Consider the following 14,621-nt stretch of genomic DNA (forward strand, 5'->3'; position numbering starts at 1 on the left):
TACTGTAGTGTCTGTACTGTAGCTGCCATCAATGACATCACACACAAGATTGACAGCGACCACAGGGGTTATATTTACGATTCCGGGGATACATGTCTTCCTGTCCCTTCTGGGTCATTGTTGTGCTGGAGAATAGTTGCCGGTGGCAGTGTTTTTCTCCATTCTGCGAGTATATCAGGGAAGAACTCATCAATGATTTTGGTGGTGGATTTTTTTTATCTAGTCTGCGTTATACCCCAGAAATTTAAAATTCGGTAAATCAGCTTCTGTCAGCGAGCATGCTTCCAAAAATCGTTGTTTATAACGATTTATGTCTCTCTCGGAAAAATTAATTATTATCCCAATTACTCGCCGGTTAAGATATTCCATGTCGGATACAAGCTGATTTAATATTTCTACGTGTTTAATAATTTCACTGCATGAGCTAAATATATCAAAAAGATGTTCTTGGAAACTTTACCGTAGTTGTTGTAGTTGTGTTTTGTGTTCTTTATTAATGATTTTAAAATATTCAATGATTTGACTTAAATCAATCGTATAATCTACTTTTCCTGTGAGAACTTTATTAAAAATAAAAAGCCATTCTATCTTGTCCTTGTCAAAGAATATAAACCCCTCACCAAACGTTGATCTTTTTATATCAAGTAGATGTTTTTTGTACGATGGTTCAACTTCGTGGTATGACTGATTGTCAGTGACATAATCAGACTTTTTCGGTTCAGGTGGTATCGGTGGTGCTTCAGGTGGTATTACAGGCCATCCTAACACTGTTCTGATCGAACTCTGATATATATCCACAGCGTAGTCGGGTGTGCTTATTTCGATCGCAGAAGACAGCGTTGGTTCATGAACAGTTATTTCTATCTTGGATTCTTTTCCTGTGATATTTTTTATTCGACGTTGTATTTCCTCATTTATTTCTTCGATTTGATAAGACCCGGTTGGTATCCCAATAACGTTCCAGTCGGGTGTACCATCTGGTCGGTTTTTATGTGCAAACACAAACGAATTATTCGCTGGTAATCCACCAAATGATTTTGATCTTATATTGGGCCAACTGTGATATACTCGTAAATGTGCTAGTGCGATTTCATTCACGGGGATTTCAGTTGGAAAATTAATACTAAATTCAGGATTAGACGAGCTTACCGTTATCATTGAAGTTTTTTGGGGCTTGTATTTTCGGCTATGTCGAGCAGAGCTCGATGAAGTAATTCTGTCATTATTTATCTTTGTTGTTTTTAAATGGCGGGTGTAGTCTTCGTATATCTTAACCATTAGTGCGAATTCGGAATGTGATATTGTTTCGTTGTTGAGGCTTGATGACATCAGCGACGATAATTTTGAGTATGCTGCTGTTGCTGTGTTTAGTTGTGTGACATAATCGTGCAATTTTGTGCTCGTGCATGAGGATATTTTTTTTCGCGATTATATTAAAAACACCTGCAATTGCCGCTGATGAAGAGATGCATATTGTTACTGCTATTGCAGTTGTTACTGGAGTTGGCGCTGATAATACTACTCCGGTGGATGCAACTAACGCGGATGACTACTCGTCGTTTATATTTTTTTATTTTTAGGTTGTATTTGTCGGTGATGGTTTTTAACTCTGATTGCCATTCGCGTACTTGATCGTATTTATATTGTTGCGCATCTAATGTTGTCGTTGACGCTGTTGTCCTTAACTCTGTTAACGGGGTAATTTATTATTTTACGCAGTAACCAATTGAGGTGTTTCAGCTACAAATTCCAAACACCACCAGTAAGATGTTGCGTTTAATGACTTATCGGCTGCTTCCAGTATAAATTCCTCTTCGGTTCCTTTATTTAATATGATAGCTACAAGCCCGGAAAATCTGTCGGTGGAATGTTGCCAGGGATATGTTGTGAAAATCTGAAATTTTGCAGCACTAAACACAGAAAACCTGTACACGCCAGTGGCTGTTGCGATGTATTTGATAGTATTATTTTGTTTAGACCATGTTGCAAATCCAGATGATACCGTGTATACTATGTTGGTAAAATGCCCAGAAGTAACTCCAGGTGGGATTTTAATCAAACTGGTTTTGTTAATGATCTCAGGAATCCCACTTACGATATCTTGCTATGTTTGTTTGATCGTGTCAATGTTGTTTTTGATATCAGAAAGATTTATGTCAACGGCGAGTGGATCACCAAAGAAATCTTCTGCGGTTTCATTAATTTTTTGAAAGTTTCTACGAAGTCTTGAAAACGCGTTTACGTGAACGTCATACTCGGCCCGCAGCGTGGATAATTTATTGTCTACATTGTCGACGTATAATTTGTTTGCAACATCTTCGTCGGATGTTGGATCTCTTAACACTGTTATCTTGTTTCCGTTCATGCTGAGTTCACCTGTCGTTGTGTCACCGGTATTTTTTAAGCGATTCGCTACAACTTTTTTCATCTCATCTCCGAGACTTGCAACTCATACACTTGAGTCTCTGATTTTTCCGCTGTCAGTGAACACAGGAATGTTGTCCGGGACAGCTCCAAGAACCCTACGAACTATGTCATTCCATTTGATATAACTGGTTTTTAATTTTCCGTATCGGTACTGAAAAATAACAACCTCCTCTGGGTCTATCCCGGATAACGTTAAAAGATTGTCAATTTTGATAAATCTACATCGCCGCGTTTTTTTAATCTTTGCTTCGATGAGAGATCTTCCGTAAATATCTACCATTATTCTTTAAGGATTATTTAAATCGACCCGCGGTATACTCATGCACGACCTTGTGAGGCGGTTTGGTTGATTGTGATATCACGTCGAGCACATTAATTACTTCACGACCAATATTGGTGGATCGGTTAGTGTTTGTGTTGGTAGCGTTGAATACCAGACTGGAATGGGAATGCTTCGTGCGTACTTGAGGAATTCAACTGGCGGTGCTGACCCATACGAATCTAAATAGATAATTCCACGTGGATCGATTGCGTAGGCAACCCAGTGAGTTCCTGGACCATCGCTGTTATCGAGATTAATAATTCCAGTTCCAGTTTCTGGATTATTCGGTTGTTGTGGTAATTGATCTCGCATAAAAAACACCTCTGAAATTTTTTATTTTAAGTTGTTTAGCAGCATCGAGCAAATCAAAATTTGACATCGGTGCGTGCAATACTTCGTATTGTGTTAAAACCGTTTGGGGTACCATGAGGGTGGAGTTCCTGGAAGTCTTAGTCCCGCTCCGTATTGTTCCACTGGCAATTTTAGACGACCCGGTTGAGGCATATCGGACTTTTTTTGACGCCTTTATGGTTTTTGTGTCTGTGATGATCTTTTTTTTTAAGTTCTCCTTGTATACAATTCCCTTTCCAGTTGCTTTCTTTAATGCCATTCCAGCAGCTGTTCCAACAGCTCCTAACGCGTCTGCTTTTGCGACAGCTGGGACAGCAGGAGCTATCAGTGCTGGTATTGGTGCGAGAAGAGGAAATATACCACCGGTTTTAATCATATCTTTGATGGCTTTTGGTGCAAAATCAAGTTGCGTTCGTTTTTTGCTTGCTTTGCTTTATTGAAATGTTTTAGTTGGGTTTTAGTCAACGATAACTTGTTCGGGCCGCCATTAGCAATTTGATCATTTTTTAGTGTTATCGTTGCCCCACATGCGCTCGCATTTTTTGATTGTAATTTCTTTACCTGACCAGAAGTCAGAGTGACATTAACGTGACTATATGACATTTTATAATTAACGCGATTGATCTAATTGTCTACATATTTTCTACTGGTGCATCAACGACTCTCATTCGGCCACCAACACCCTCAAGTAACATTATATTTGTCACTGAGTATAACAGCAATTGCTCTGTAATTATCAACTGAATTTAAGATAGCTCTGAAATGTACATCAAGGACAGATTGCTTAACTAAATCAAGATGTTCCAACGAAAAGTAATAAATCGGGTACAGCGTTCTAAAATCCAATTGTGATATTTGTAAACCAGTATCAATATTTTGATCGCGTCACATAGATGTCATCAAGCGATGATATGCACATGCGATTTGATTATTTCCAAAATTTAACGTTATATCCTCGGATGGTTCTTGATGCCCGTTTATTCTTAAAGATACTTCAGTGACGTTAAGATCATCAAATATCATTGGACTTCTTTCTTGATTGTTTAATCGGTTAGCCAGTTGAAAAGCAACAAAAACATGTCTCGGTGCAGAAACACCTTGCTGTGACGATACATGCCAGGTGAATAAACCGTTGACAGGATTTTGATTACTGACGGTAGTTGTTGTTAACCACGACAATAATGATTTACCGCCTTGATCCATAAAAGAAAGTAGACGCTGTTCCTCAGTGATTGATGGTGACATTAACGGCATCCATAACGCGAGCTTAAATAATATTACTTTACCCTCAGGAGAGCCGGCTTCTCGCCAGATAGCATCATTATCCTCTTTTCGATAAAGAACAATTGTGTGTTTGGCTCCAAAAATGACCTTTCTGACATTTCTACAAAATCCAAAGATGTGGGATAGTGGAATTTTGCAGGAAAATCTCCTACGATTCCCCCCCCCCCAACACTGATCTACATGTAGCTAAACCTAAATTGTACTCTGGATTTGGCCCTGTTACTGCAGGTGTCATATTATCACCAGCTGCGTTTCTCACATCACCCGTTACCATAGATCTGTGATCAGGATGGTTAGAATTATCCTTAGCAAATATTCATAGTCGGACCAGCTGATCTAGTATAATCATCTGAACATCTTGCTAGGCCTATAATCGTTGTAGCAACGTCAACATTCTCCTGGATTGTCTCAATTTTCTTTCCATCAGTCATATAGGCGGCACTTTTGAATAACGTCATGATGCCATTATTAACAAATCCAACTCTGACATTACCGTATTCGGTATTTGCGACGACGTTTGTTACAAGTTCACCTGTGACTTCAATAAATGATTCAGCGGGTAAGAAATACCTACTTGTATCCTGAATTCGTAATTCAATTCGTCCACGTTGATTTGGCGATATTGCTTCATAAGAATAATACTGATAATCACGCACGGTCTCATCCTTGAGTACTGGTGCATCCATGTCAAATGCTGGGTCAGATACACGTTTAAACATTTTATTGTAATTTGTTATCTTCTAAAACGAGGACCGCTTCCTGATATAAAACTTGTATTTTGTTCAGCCTCTTGAATTATCAACTCTGCTAGTTTTTTCTTTGCGGCTTGATTTATTACTTTGCTGACATCTGCAGGCATCACTTCGGTGCTTGGTAATTTGCCCGGTTGTGGTTTTGGCCTGCGTATTAATCGTGCTAGTCTGTCCTTGATTGCCAAGAACGCTTTACTAGCAATGTTACCAATAGCGCCAGGAGCTTTATCACGAACAACGTCAATAGCTTTCATTGATAATTGTTTTGCGCTTGATACTGCTTTAGGAGCTATCCTTCTGAATAAACCGTGAACAACATCACCGAGTCCGTCTCCGTAAGTTGCTTTATAGTTTGGTAATCGCGAGTTTACCACATAGACTGGTATGGGTCCACGATGAGAATTATGTACGATCATTTTATATAATTATTCATTTATCTAACAACTAGTCACTGTGGTAGACATCAACAAGCTCATTAATAAGTTCTCGGTAGATACCAGTATCCATGATACCGCCTTGAAATAATCGTCGACAGATATCTGCTGCTTCATTAATTATTTCTGGTGAGTTAATTCCAGCTCGTTTTCCTCCTATGAGAACTTCTAGCCGTGAAACGTCATTGATGATATTGTTAGGACAGTCAATAAAACCACTTCCTGAAAACCCATCACCGGATTTTTCACCCGGGTCGGGCGATGCTTCTCGTCTCCGTGACCGAGGTTTTTTTGCTGACGGTGTTGAAACACCTTTTAGTTGATTAACTTGACGAACAAAATCATCATAGTCTTGCTTATATCTTTTACTGATTTGTGAAATATCTTTAGACTTACGAAATACTTTTGCGTTCCATTCGTGTTCTGGAGTATTAAGAAATTGTGGCTTCAGTAACTGACTTTTTAGTTGATATCCCGCCGCCTCAACCTTAACAGGATCCTTCATTATTTCCATGTAACCTTCCTGAGTAAAATATCTAGTTTTTAATTCCGGTTTAGGTAGTTTATCGACAATACTCTTAACATCACCGATTTCGGCGCGTGTTTTATTGGCAGCCTCTACAGCTTCAGCAATTTGGGTCAGTAGGGTTTTGATAACATCTTGCGATGCCACTGTAGCCTCAGCAGTTTTTTTTGATAATTGAAGAATACCCTCCTTGTCAGCCTCGATATCCCCTACGATACCCGTCACAATTTTACTAGTATCTTTTGTAACGGGTTTAAATAACTGTTCTGCATCTTCTGCAAATTCAACCTGCGCTTCTTGTCTTGCTCGAAGTTTTTCTTTGACAGAAACCCTCACAGGAAGAAATTTTTTAATTGCTTCTAACCGCTCTAGAGCTAATCTAGAAGTATACGCTTCTCCAATATTGGCCATTATTTGATATAGCAATTTTTTAATTGAGCAGCAGGGAGGGCGACGACAACGAATTGGTTCATTTGGTAAATCATATTCGCACACTTGGTCGTTTCCAAAGAAAATCAACACAGCTAACTCGGAGAGGGCTCTCAGAGATACTCTTTTCAGGCCCTAAAAAAAGTTAGCTGTTTGTTTTCGTGTTGTTTTTTTTGTGGAGACTTTATTTCGGCTTCTGGAACCTTATACATTTTGTATGGATCGCCCTTCCTGCTGCTAAAATGAAAAATAATAAGTTAGCGTGTCTTCAAAAAACTTTAAAGTTCTGACTTTTTTTTTATAGAACACTTGTGATGTACATTTGATTTGCATTTGTTAGGTTTTTTCTCCATGATTAAAAGTTATAACTGTATTTCGTATTTGACCTCATCCAAAATTAAGCTCACTGTGTTCCTGATTTAATAAACACTGATGATTTCTTTTACACAAATAATACATAGCTAATATTTTCTCAATGAGTATGTGTTAAATATTAGGATCATTATCTTCGCCTGAGTCAATGACATTATGTTTACCATGTTCTTTATTATAATATCAGTAACAGAATCTTCTAGAATGGAATTTTCCATTAAGTAATTTTTACAAATTTTCATTTCTTTCTTTATTTATTTATAGAAAATGCTAATTGTGACCTAGGTCACGTAGGTGACTTTATAATCTTGTTTATATAGAAATTATTCATTTGTGTTTTAAGCTCTTGAAGCAGGGTAAGTTTTATTGCTGTGTTCATTATCTGAGTTGGGCTAGAAATATTTATTCAAATTATTATTTTCTGGAATTACAAAGTTTTCAATAATATTCTTAGACAGATACATTAATCTGGAATTATAATGAATTCAAAGAAGGATGTTTTTCATTATATTATTGTGATTCATCAAAATATTCTTGGCACATCATCACACTGCAGGCCATTGTTACAGTAGTACATTCAGGACTACAGGCACATCAACACCATCAGCATTGGATATTATTTTGAATACCACCGGGATTTATTTAGAACTTTATACATTAGGACTGGTGATACAACTTTATAGACTAATTAGATTTAATTCGCATTACTGTAATTTCTTTTTAAATTTTCACTTATATTCTAGGGAAAAAAATTGTTTTTTGAATTAATACACTATACAACACAGACTAACTTCGTCTTTTTAATTGTTTTGCTGCATCTATAAATGTATGTTACATTATCTCTATTATCATTTCTTCTAGAACGGATTACAAAAAACTAATATCTCTAACTCGGTAAGATTCGGGTCTCATAGATCGCTAGTAATCGGCCTAACTTGGCAAGATAAATAGTAATAGCTTTGTCTTAGAAGGGAGTGTGGTGTAACGGCTTTTGTTTGAGGAACATACCAACTGGAATTTCAATCCCATGCTAGAATAAACTTCGCCTGTATATAATGCCCTCAAGCACATTTTTAACTACGTCATAACAACATTACAATGAATAGATAACTTGGCGTCATCGACAACTATACTTCTCACACCATCCAATTTGTTTGTATCCCCCCTCCCGGATTGTAAAAACAGAAAGCGTCAAGGGTATCAACAGCATGAAAAATATTTTAGAAATGCACAAAACTCAGTAATTTCTTTCATTGATTTATATATTCTAATTTGGTTGTTGATAGAAGGTCCCAAATGCTGTCAACTTGTTGTCGTTTCGAATCAAATGGGAGTTTCTTTAGCGACACAGTCGGCATATTTGCTTGGGCCAGTCTATGATTTAAAAACAACCGATGTGATGTAGTGGACCGTCTTTGAAAATTTCAATAATTCCGTAAAATCTGGATTTACATCTCTTTAAACATGTGTATAGAAGAGTTCCTCCAATTTATTTGTTCAATTTGTTTATTAATTATTAAAACCAGACATTATAACATTGGATGTAAACGACACAGTTGTACTGAAATAAGCTATTGTAGATTCCTGAAATGGACAGCGAGGAGTCTGTTTGTTTACATCAGGAGCTTCCGTTTGCGTTGAAACGTCAATAATTTTACAGTGATGGTGACCCCTTGGCGACAATCAGGTTGAAATTATAAATCTATAAATGAAATGAATAAGTTTTGTACATTTTTTAAACATATATCTTTGATGCTTTTCGTTTGTAAAATGGGGGGTGGGGTGGGGTGTTACAACCAAGCCGGAGGGTATGTGTATGCTTTTTGTATATACCTCAACGTTTGTTTGCTACACATACCCTTTGAAAAACAAAACGAAAAGCATAAATAAGATCAAAGATGCACTGAACTTAATCAATTCATTTATTGATTTATAATTTCAAATCTGATTATGCCCAGGGTTGCCTTACCACCTTATCGTCTGTGTGTTTCATTCCAAACGGACGTTTTCAATGTAAAAGACGACCTTGATCGCCGGTCATTTCCAGTTCCTGGACAAGTCCAATGTCAGCGAAGGGGTGGATATACACATACACATGTATGTACATAGAAGATATGTGTGTGTGTGTGTGTGTGTGTGTGTGTGTGTGTGTGTGTGTGTGATTTGGATTTATAACGTAGCTTTAACAATTTTTCAGTCATATCGCTACGATGTCTGCAGTGTGACAGTTTATAGTGATGTCTAGCACTGGGGCATCATGCCGCAGACATTTAGCATGATGTCCCACCCAGTCACATTATCCTGACACCAGGCCGACCAGTCCTAACACTAACCTCTTAATGCTGAGCGCCAAGCGAGGCAGCTGTTAGTACCATTTTTTTGTAAGTCTTTGATATGACTCGACCGGGGATCGAACCCACGACCTCCCGCATCCGAGGCGGACGCTCTAACCACTAGGTACATAGAAGATAAATACATCATCTGCTTCTGACATTTACAATGACGAATCAAACAAAGGAAAAGACTGACAACTAAAAATTTGCTTTTCATGTGGAATTAACAAGCGGTGTAATTTATGCGGTCATGTATGCGAAGGGATATAACTCTAAGCTCTCAACAGCATGATAATTTACTGGATTATCCGGCAGTTACCGAATAGCATGACTACGTCATTCTGTTGTCTGAGGGAAATGATATCACGGTACCGATTGTTTTTCAATAGACCATGATGCTGATGTTTGGGGAAATAAATATATTTTCTATCCTACTTTAGCGTGCATGTCACACACGTTTCTAGAGAGCAGTTTCTAGAGAGCAGGTACTCCATTGCATATAAGAGAAATAACTCTGCTGGAACTGCATTTAAGAGAGATAACTCTGTTGGAACTAGACAAGGGTAAGAGTTATCTGGTCACAGTCATGTGTACCATACTTTCAAAAAATCATAGAAAATACAAAATATGATCTTGATAGGAAGTTACATAATCTCACATGTTACCAAGAGGCTCAACTTTTGTTTAAGCCTAACAGAAAGTGAAACTCTTGCATAATGCACCAAGTACAGCTAGTGTTGTTGTTTATTTCTGAATGTAATGTTCCTACACCTTAAGCTCCACCCACCTGGACTTGCGCAATTGGTACCGTTATACCAAAAAAAAAGTCGCCAATAGTGTACGTAATATGGCCCCATGTTAGTGTGAAAAGTCCGTTAAGCATGAGAGGCGCAGAAGACGCCATTGTCATGGCCAGTCTGGTTGATGTAGGGTTTAACGCCATTTTTCAGCACACGATAGACTATATATGGCGGCCAGTATTAATGGTGGAGGAAGAACCCGGGAAATCCCCGGAAAGAACCACCGACCCTCGAGAAGCTACTGGCAAGCTTTCTCACATACCCACATTGGCCGAATCCGAGACTCGAACCTATGCAGACAGAGGTGAGATGGCAGTGATCCGTAACGGAGAGCGCTTTAGACCACTCGGCCACTCGGGGCCCCTGGCCAGTCTGGTCAAGTCAGGTTAGATAATATAAATTAGTGAATGAATTGACTAAGTTCTGCACACTTCTTATCACACTAAAGATTTCCCTTATTGAAATCGGTATGGGGTACAAACAAACAGGGAGGTATAGTCAGGCTTTAGACAAGCACAAGTTGTAGACAATTGAAGAAGTGGAATGATTCGTCTTCTTTTTCTTTTCTTTCTTTTCTTTTACGAATCAGCCATGGTCCAAATCAGCAAGCATTCAAGTAGGCTGACCTCTGTACTTCATCCTGGCCGGGAATCAGTCTACTTTAAAAAAGTCCACGTTTTTCGACTTGCATCGGAAATAGCGACGATGTTCAGAATGGAAACATAACATTCGGTTATCGAGAAAGAAACCTTGGCTGTAAGTTTTCCTCAGAACCACTTTCATTCCAATGGAACAATATGGTAGTCTGGTTCCCTGACCGCTCTCCACTCCGTTATTGTTTATTACTCTCATAACTAAGAGTAATGGAGTGGATTGCTGTCAGGGAAGGAGACAAAATTACAAAAGGAACATTTTCGGCATTTGCTGTAGCAGCATGTATGGTACACTCCAGTGGAGTCAGATCACTAATTATTACTATATATTACCTACATGCATTTTCACAGCTGAACTCAGACCAACATTCCATTGACACTAGGATTCCTAGGGGTGGCAGTGTCATTATAGTACATTAACACGTACTACAACATGTCAAGTGTTATCCTACGTTTTGTTTAAATCAATGTGGACGAAAGCCTGCTGGGGTCATGATTCTATTTCCAGGACAATGCAAACATAGTTCTTGACCATATTTCTGAATTTACATGTGCGTTCACCATATTGCTTTCACAGTCACAATAAAAGGCAGCTCAAAATGAAATGACTCCTTCCCCATCATTCCATGGTAAAAAAAAATCAGTCCTGTCATGACCATTTAACAGTGAAAGTGATAGCCAAACAACACGTCTAAATTTAGACAGAACTGCTTGGCTCCACGCCCAATAGGAAACAGATTTTTATGGTCTGACCCCATATCAAATTGATGTGTATTCGTGTAACTATTTCCGAGGTTATTTAACCATCAGATGGAAATGACAGGAATGTTCCGATTGGGAAAATACTATTGAAGGAGCCAGACTAAGGATGACAGCACATCATGGGAAAGGGTACGTTGATCAGTACTTTCAATCAGATGGAAGATACTGGCTATTTTCAGTCTCACCAGCATCCAAACTTAAATGTTCCGATGTTTTTCTTCTGGAAGTATTAAAAATAGCTCGTTGCTGCCAGAATATAAAAGAGGGGTTGATAGTAACGTTGGTTCAATGTAAAAGCTTTGAGTTATACAAGGAATTAAAGCGGATACCATAATAAAAAGAATCTTAGAGACTTGCTTTCCACAAAAATTAATCCTTAGCTTTAATTTGTATTTATATTGCAGACTTATTCTCATTTTCAGCAGTCTATCTTCAGATGAAAATTCACCAAAACCTATCCAGTGAGACGTCAAACTGATCACTTCTCTTGAAGCATTATGGGTTTTTGGACTGTAATCAAGATTTACTTAACAACCGAAATGAAGATCATTGCAAGGTGCAAAACTAGACACCTCCGAAACTGACGATTCAACAACGGAAATGCTCCAATATGGATGGGCAATGTTACTGTGGGGTTTGGTAGGGTTGGGGAGGGGTGCTCCCAATATATTATTTAAATTACTATGGAAGTCCCACCCAGGCTCGATGTTGTAGGAAGTGAAATTAGTGATAGAGAGAGGTAAAGCTCCGAGCCCCCAGCCAGCAATGCCGACAGTTAAATTATTGAGAACACAAAGGTGAAATTCAAAAGAATAACAATTGTATACTATTCAATATTCAAATGATAATTTCCCAATCACTCTTCTCCCTCTCGACCAAGTGATAGTCTATTGCATCTTGTGATTTATAGTGTGAGATCGCTTTTCCACCTGTCCTTGTTTTCTACTCATCTGTATCTCTCCTATCCCGCCAATTCCTTCTCTCCTTCCGACTTCCCTCCTAACACCTTTTCCTTGACTGCTCCTTCTCCAATTTCTCCTCCTCAACTCCTTTTCCTCCTCCTCCTTGACTCTGCTCTCCGACTAGCCTTCGATTCACAATCGACTTCTCCACTAGTCTCTATTCCGTCTCTCTCTCCTAGAGACTCGCGACTAACCACACCGGAAGTCTGTCCCCTAAAACTTCCTTTACGAAGCTTTGTCTTTCCTTAGAATATCCTAAGTTTTCCCGCCAATTCATAAGTGACTTCCCGGAGTTATTGCTACAACTTCTCAGCACGATGTTTCACAATGACTGGGGGTTTCTAGTCTACCGTACTCAGTTAAATTAAAGTTGAAATGGTGACCACACCCTCTCCCAATTTCTATTGGATATCGATTCTACCCTGTTCTATTCAACTTAGCAGACAATGCTCCGGCCGTCTGTCAACGGGGTGAGATTTACGACGCCCATAAGGGTCCTTTGTTCTTGAACAAAGCTTTCAACGTCCACATGTTATTTTTGACACCCAACAAGCTGGGCTCTCGTAATAATTCCGAACAGGACCACTATAGCCGCGGGGTCTAACATATATACATGGCTTCTAACCAATCCCTTTGTTCTTGACTTACGTAATCGCGGCCATGCCACGTGATAGTTACGTTTTACAAAATATGTGAACACAATTGTGTGTGTGTGTTTTATATACTAAGAGTTTTGCTTATCTTAATTAAGGCATATATTAAATTGACCGTAACAAACCAGTACAATAAACAAAGTATAACTGCCTAGTGTTTGTAACTATTTTGGTGCTCTTACGATACATGTGTATCTGATAAACTAGTCGGCGTGGGAATAATATCGAAAATTGGAGGGTACATGGTCGGATAATTGATGGTGCAGAGTGACGAACACCGGAAGTGTGAGGCAGTTGTCGCCGAATGTCACATTGGCTTTTATCCCGTGTTATAATCAAAATACTAACAAATCATAGTGGCCGTTTTCCATAACCCGTATTGAATGGGTGTTATGAATTCTACCATTTTACTCAGACTCTATGACTTGTACGAAATGAAAGACAGACAAAATTCCTCATGTATTCTTTGGCTGCTTATATCAATCATTGAAACTTAATTTTTTTCTACTAGAATTAAAGAAGCTGACAGTGCAGGACCCCTATAACTTTAAATCACATCGAAAAATTTCCAAAGATTCAATCTGCAGTATTGCCATTTTACCTCTTAGTCAGACTGCAGGGTGTTTTTGAACAAAATACAAATTACAAGACCAGTCAGACTGGAGTACAGAAAAAAATGTCATCTGCTAGGATTCTGCAGATTTATGAAAGCTATATAGCGTACAGGAGTTATTGAGCAAGCCCGGCATGTGATGTCGTAAAGCACTGAAATATCGGGTTGTGTTTAGGTGGTTTTCTGACCTTGAACATGTCTCCGATTGACTAGTGGTTGGTCATTTTGGTGATTTATTTGTGGGGGTGTGACACATTGTTTCGACCAAAGTGTTACCGGGCCTTCCACACGCATATGAAAACGTGGCAAGATGGTGGATATATGAGGAACACGGGCACAATGAAAACCTCTCAAAAGACATTTGTCTATTAAATAATAAAGTTTTCAAATCATATTCTTTTCTTTCTTGATGAAAGGAAAAAGTGTTTAAAAATAAATGTATTTGTGAAACTGTTTTTTGCTGTATGCAGGAGCCGTGAAATTGCTTTCTTCGTAAGCAGAAGCATATTTTAGATCATGCAATTTCCATCAGAACATATTTGTTTCATTAGACCGTTAACGCCACAGGTAATTGGGAACGTCTTTTGTCTTTTCACTTGAGTTCTCTTAAAGGGCATCACCTGCACATTTTGGCCATTTAACATGCCGTCAAGCCCGTGGATCGTATTAGGCTATAATAACTTCGTTGGCTTGTCTACACTAATAGCAATGTAAACAATAGCTGAACGCTATTAAAACTGAATGATTTTTTTTAACAGTTTCATTAAAATTTGCAGGAAAAATGTTAACAATTGAAAAGTGTAGCTATTTCATTGATTGTTTGTTATGGTGTTGCGAATATCTATATTTTTTGTAACTCTTGGTACAAGACTGTACCTATATTATCTGTAATTTTTGTTCATGACTGTAAATTGTAGTGACTATCCATAAAGAAGATACTACATACAT

Source organism: Sinohyriopsis cumingii, chromosome 7 (assembly GCF_028554795.1).
Source record: "Sinohyriopsis cumingii isolate HCF-2022 chromosome 7, ASM2855479v2, whole genome shotgun sequence".
NCBI classification, from domain to species: domain Eukaryota; kingdom Metazoa; phylum Mollusca; class Bivalvia; order Unionida; family Unionidae; genus Sinohyriopsis; species Sinohyriopsis cumingii.